Below are 7284 nucleotides of genomic sequence, written 5' to 3'. Positions count from 1 at the left end.
TAAATAGGAAGAGGGCATTGGACCAGTAATGATCCAACCGAAAACCGTACTCTGGGCTATTAGTGAGCCTAGTACGTTGGAACGTGTACCCTGTAGCATGATCTTCGGATAAAGATCTGCACCAAGCAATATGTCGACAGGACGGGAAGAGAAGGGATCGGGGTCGGCCAAACGTAGATTTGGCAAATTTGATCGAATGTCGATTTGTGCGGTGAATGAGGGCAGATTTTCTGCGATGGTTGGAAGGACAATGACTTTAGTTTCCATTGATAGCGTAGCATCAATGGGAGAACTAATACGGACTTCGCATTCCTTATTTGAAGTAGTTGAAACAAATCCACTAACCCCAGAAATAGTGGAAATGTTCGAAGTTGTGGGTATGCCCGTTCGATTTCGCATTTCTTCAGAAATGAATGATGCTTCAGAAGCAGGGTCAATAAGAGCTCTGGCTAGGTACGTAGTACCTTTATGAATAATATGAACCATCGCTGTTCCTAACAGCATTTTGTTGTTGTGGGTGGTATGAAATACCTGTTATTACAAACCCTCTACTGATTGGGAGAGATAACGTATTGTGGTGTTATGGCCGTCGAAGACGAACCAGCAGTACTGTGCAGTGTGGTTGCAACTATATGGGCTACTGCAGTGGTTGCCCAGATGTTTAGCGGACAGGCAGTTTAAACAACAATTATGTCTCCTAATGGTATTTAGTCTTTCAGGAACTGAAAGTTGTAGAAATTTTTGACACATTCTTAGGTGATGCATTTGTCGTGGACAAATAATGCAAGACTTATTGGGAGATGATGGAGATTGCCTAGAAGAATTAAGCGAAGTTCGAGGAAAAGGAGGGGTTCGATTCGTGCCAGCATTCGTGAAATGTGGACGAACTTTTTTGCTACTTGGTTGATTGACGTTGTCAATACCACGAATGTCACGTAGACAAGTTAGAGTTTGGATACGTTCCGTAAGAAAGTTATCCAAATCTTTCCAGGAAGACAAAGCGGACTTATCTTTGATGCTTTGTTCCCAAAGAGTGACGCAATTTTGTGGTAGCCTCTGAAGACATATGAACACTAGAATAGGGTCCCAGTCTTCTGTGGAGACGTCATAATTTGACATGGATGATATGCACCCATTAATACCCCTTTGCAATTGTTTTAGGCCTGAACTAGTCTCATTATCTATAACAGGCAAATCGAATAAAAGTTTAAGTTGGTGGTTCACCAATATACGTGGATTGTCGTACGTACGCTTTAGAGCTTTCCACGCAAGACCAAAATTTGTGTGGGTAAGCGAAAACTTAGACCAATTTCATGCAGAAAATAAGTTATTAATGAATACCTAAATGTAGGCCAATTAAGGAAGTCGCCATCAAAAACTTCAATGTCACAAGGCGGTAAATTTAGCCTATGACCAGAATTATCCTCATCACCTGTTGGCTGATGCGTAGCATTTGAAACTACATGAGGAGAAGGCGGAGCCCGAAGTTCGTCTAACTTTCTATTGATTGAAGATAGAACCCTAAGAAAGCAATTATAAGCGACATCGCATTTGATTTCTGCGGCAGTGAAATGGTCACTAGAACAATCTTGTTCTGTTAAATAATTTTGGCATTTGTCGTACGTGGTTTGTACCTTTTCCCATAATCTTCTGATCTCAGCTCCTTGTAATTCTAAAACATAGACATCGAGCTCTTCGTCCCGTGGGGAACTGAATTTGGCGTCAAATTTAACCAAAGCATCAGTAGCTCGGATGAATAGATTTAGAGGAGTGAGTGGCATTGTGAAATATAGTATTTGATAATTTCAGAAAATTATGAAAAGTAAGAGATTTCGTCGAAAACTATATGTTTAATAACAAGTTGTAGCGAATACACCAAGTATTTTTTCTAAATTGTTTGAAAAACAATAGCAAATTTATATACTTGCACGGAAATGCAGAAAATGAATTAAAATTCAGAATAGTTTTGCACGAAATGCAATATGTTTAAAGAATTTGACACGTGATGTCAACAATTGTAATTGAAAATCGACAATAAAAATTAGATAATAGCACGTGATGCTGTAAATAAAATGTTTAAAATACACTGTATCTAGAAAAAGTCGTGAACTTTTATATTTATTGTATCGTGAATACAACAAAAATGTGGTTTAACGTGATTAAAACCAGCAAAAATTTAGAAATTTTAAGAATAACGTATTAAAATCTCACTAAAATTTCTCTCAGTGTATAAAATGTTTCCCAAATTTATTACAGTGTATCGTATAATACACGTAAGCAATGGCAATGTATCAAAGATAGCAATTGCCCACAAAAATTATTTTGAAATAAATATTAAAATTTTTCGATAAATGTAATAGGTAGTATTATATATGAAATTAATATATTTGTATAAATATTGCCAAATATTGGGTGCACTATGTCGAAAACACAATTTAAAATTATTTTTAGTTGATATCCGAAGGATTCAACTCAAAAATACTAGAAAACGGCACAAAAATATTTTTCGAAATATTTATCCAATTTATTCGTGTGTGTGAACACCCCTAAGGAAACTGATCATATGTTTCCAATAATATGTCACATGTGATAGTGACGGGTGGCAACAATCAGCAGAGATGACAATCGCTCTCTCATGTGATGTTGTTATTGTTTTTCTTTTTCTTCGTTGTTTGGCAAACAAGAAGAAGAATTTAGAAGGAAGAACACAACAATGAAATGAATGTAAATTATAAATGAAAGATGTGAAACACGAAAATAAAAAAGAGATGAATATGAGAAAAAATATTTCAGTGAATGTGTGTTAATTTGTTGTTGGAAACAATGTGTGGAAAGGCACTTGATGTTGTTGCTAGTTTTATGCGCTTTGCTATTGCTCGTTGTAAACGACCGACGGCTTTTTATCGTATTAATTATTGATTACAACACAAATATCACCGTATGACACTTTTTTATTTCGAAAAAATAAATTAAACAGTGTACATACCTGTGTTGTTGAAATATAGTTTTTTAAATAAATTGATTAAATGGTGGTGATCGTGGATCTTTGTATTTGTTGTCCTCGACGATGTCGATACTTTCCTTCGTGAAAGGAGAAACACGATGCGCTTTGCTATTGCTCGTTGTAAACGACCGACGGCTTTTTATCGTATTAATTATTGATTACAACACAAATATCACCGTATGACACTTTTTTATTTCGAAAAAATAAATTAAACAGTGTACATACCTGTGTTGTTGAAATATAGTTTTTTAAATAAATTGATTAAATGGTGGTGATCGTGGATCTTTGTATTTGTTGTCCTCGACGATGTCGATACTTTCCTTCGTGAAAGGAGAAACAAGGGGAGACGGGTTAGTTTTCGTTGAAAATAATCCGGCTCGATTGGACCAATGTTTGCGTTGATGCAAAATATGAAAATAAATAGAAATAAAACCACAATTGTTTAGAATTTTTGACCAAACGTAGATTTGGTTGTTTTATTGAATTGTTCGTGAAACAATTAATATTACCTTTTTACAGTAGTGTAGGGCTGTATGCTGTTTGGTCGTGAACCAAAGAACGAGTGTTATTAAAAGCTAAGATGTCACAATGCGGCGCTTTGACATAGTTACTCGTTATATTTTGCTACTACCTTTTGTCTTTAGTACGAAATACTCAAAGACGTATATAAAGGTAGTGAACAAGATATAACGATGGGGCACAATTTACATTAATTCAAAAGAAATTATTTCAAAATAATCAACCTTGATCAATATTTATTTAAGTGGTATAGAATATGTCTTGGAGTGTTTGTGCTGTTCAAACTCTTACTGAAATCTATAATGTTTACATATTTTCTTATAGTAAACTTTATGATTAATGGGTTGTTACATTAAAAATATTTAGATTTTGAGTTTCGTGACACTATTGGTCGGTTTAATAAACTTATTATTATTATTATTATTATTCTGTTTTATTAGTATAATTCAATACTTTACAAAATTCACATAAGTTAATACACAATTTCTTAATTTACATATTCATTTCTAATTACATTTGTACATTTTTTCTTAAAAATTATTATATTCATTTCTTCTTTAATATCATAAGGTAATTCATTGTATATTTGTAGACCTCTGTAAAATATAGATTTTTGCATTGCTATGGTTTGTACACGGTGGATTCTGAAGTCATTGGAATTCCTTAGATTATAAGGTTGAGCATCTCTTACAAACACGATTTGTTCTTTCAAATATTCTGGTGCCTTTCCAATTTTTATTTTATGTATAAATGTTAGTGTATTTAGTTTTAATCTTTGCTTTATATTCATCCATTTTATCGCGTTCAGCATTTCCCTTATAGGTGTATATATATTACATTTCAATATTGATCGCATTGCTTTGTTCTGAAGTTTCTGAAGTCTATTAATTTGTTGTTGATTGCAGCAGGTGTAAATAATTGTGGATCCATATTCGAAGTGTGGTTTTACAATCGTATTATAGATATTTATTGCCGTAATCGTGGATACATTTTTTCTTATTCTTTTAAAAAATCCAATCTTTTTGCCAATCTTTTTACAAATAAAATCTATATGGTCATTGAAATTTAATCTATTGTCTATTATGAAACCGAGGTATTTAATTTGGTTCACTTTTTCTATAATATTACCATTAATTTCAAAATTTAAAGGTTTAGTTATATTTAGTTCCAAAATTTTTGTTTTTTGCTCGTTTAGTTTTAGCTTGTTCATTTTTAGCCATTTATTTATATTTTTTATGTCGTAAGCTAGCTTGTCGTGACATTCTTCATCTGAATCTCCTTCTGCGTATATCAAAGTGTCATCAGCGTATAGGACTATTTCACTATTTTTAAGGATAATCGGCATATCATTTATGTAAATTATAAATAAAAGAGCACCCAGGATCGATCCTTGGGGCACACCATGATCGTTTTGGATACGTCTAGATATTATTCCATTAACTTTTGTAACCTGTGTTCTTGCTGATAGATATGATTTAAACCACTCTAGTTCGACATTTCGCACTCCAATAGCGTTAAGTTTCTTTAATAGGATATTTCTGTCTATCGTTTCAAATGCACGTTTGAAGTCTAGAAATATAGCCAATAATTTTTTATTTTTACCAATATGTTTCCAACGATTTATTACATAGTTAACTGTTGTTTCGCACGAGCAGTTTTTTCGAAATCCGGATTGAAATTTTGATAATAGATTATTTTGTTCTATGTATTTTTCTAACTGATTTTTGACGACTCTTTCCAAAAATTTTTCACACGTTTTCAGGGTATTGATTGGACGGTATTCCTCACATTTCTTTGTATTCGTTACTTTTTCTATAGGTGTCACAATAGTTGTTTTCCAGTTTAGCGGAAAGATTCCCGTTTCCATTGATTTATTTATAATCCTTAGCAAAATTTCACCTGTTGTTTCCCATGATTCCAATATCATCTTGCTTGATAATTTATACTGATCTTGTTTACTTTTCTGCTCCTTTATTATATTTTTCAGTTCTACTATATCTATTGCACGAAATTGAAATCTATGGTTGCTTTCACTTATGTTATCTACGTATTGCACATGTTCTATGGATTCATTTATCACAGTTATACTATCTATAAAATATGAATTAAAACGATTGGCTATTTCTAGATTATCCTTATATTCTACATCGTTAAATATCACTGATTTTATCACATTTGGTTGCTTTTTCATCACTAGGTTTTTAATCTCTCTCCACATTTGCTTTTGATTTTTGGCTTCGTTAATTTTATTGTCTATATATTTGAATTTTTCACTTGTTATTTTGGCTTTGTAAGAGTTTCGTATTGATGTATATTCCAACCATGCTTCACTTGTATTTATGTATTTTGCTGCGTTATATTTCATAATTTTTTCTCTCTTCATAATTTGAATCTCATTTGTGAACCACTTATTTACCGAGCGCTTTTCGGTGATAATTTTTTTATGTGTGCAGTGTTTTATCGTTTCATTTATGCTTTTGTCAAATTGATCAACGTAGTTATCAATATTTTCATATGATATGTTTTCCACTCTGCGACACAACTCTCTGCTAAAGACTGTTTTATCGTATCTAAATATATCTATTTATTTTATATTTGTATTCTTTATCGATTTTTCTGTCTCCACTTTAATTTTTATCATCTCATGATCTGATATTTTATTTCCGGAATCTATTTTGGCTATAGTATTTATACTATTGGTTACAACATAGTCTATCAGAGTCATTGAGTTACTAGCAATTCTTGTGTATTCTTCCATGATTTGTTTCATTCCATTATCGTTTATGACACACTCGATCTTCTTTTTATAAAAACTGTTTTTGGACCAGTCAATGTTAAAATCGCCTGTAATAATTATTTCTTGGTTTATTTCACATAAATTTTCCAGAAGTTCATTGAAAACGCCGACAAACTCCGTTTCAGATCCACTTGGAGACCTGTACACAGCTGCAATAATGAGTCGATAATCGCCATGATTTGCTTCACACACGAGAATCCAATAATTTGATTCACTCACTATATTGTATTTATTATTTAGTGACCAATCCTTCTTATGATATATTATTGTTCCTCCCGTTCTTGTTGAGTTTGAGTAAGATATTACAGAGTCATATTCCGATAAATTAATCTCACTAGTGTCTACATCAGTGGTAATATGCGTTTCCGATAATATTATAAAGTCAGGGCTTTCATTCGAGGCAACTAATTCTATTTGATTATAATTATTTAGTAACCCGTTTGTATTCGTGCTCATTATTATTATTCGCTTTGATTGTTATGCTAATAAGCCAGCTCTTCTTTTTCTCATATTAAGTTTATTTTGATACACAGGACATTTTTTATAGAATGTGGAATGATTTTCGTCTAAACCCATATTCAATTTTTTATTCATCTGCACACAATTTATGCATTTTTCTATAGCTTCATTTCTACACTCGGAAGTTTTGTGGGCACCATGACATTTTAAGCATATTTCTGGATTCGTACATTCCATTGACCGATGTCCAAATCCTTTACATTTAAAACACCGTAGCACGTCTATTCCGTCAAACACTCTGCACCGTTCCCATCCGACGTTTACCTTAACAGCCTCAATGAATTTTGTATAAGTATCGTTGTCCACTAGTAATTTAACATTATTAATTATTCCATCTCTTCTTTTGGTTTCAAACATCTTTAATATCTCCATATTACCTTTTTCGAGTGTTGGGTTCTGATTTCTTATTTTTGTGATAATATCGTTTTCATTTTGTTTAAATATC

Source organism: Musca vetustissima, unplaced genomic scaffold, assembly GCF_032173495.1.
Source record: "Musca vetustissima isolate MV318-11 ecotype Yass unplaced genomic scaffold, APGP_CSIRO_Mvet_v1 utg5262, whole genome shotgun sequence".
Classification (NCBI taxonomy): domain Eukaryota; kingdom Metazoa; phylum Arthropoda; class Insecta; order Diptera; family Muscidae; genus Musca; species Musca vetustissima.
Note: the sequence above shows the minus strand (reverse complement) of the source record.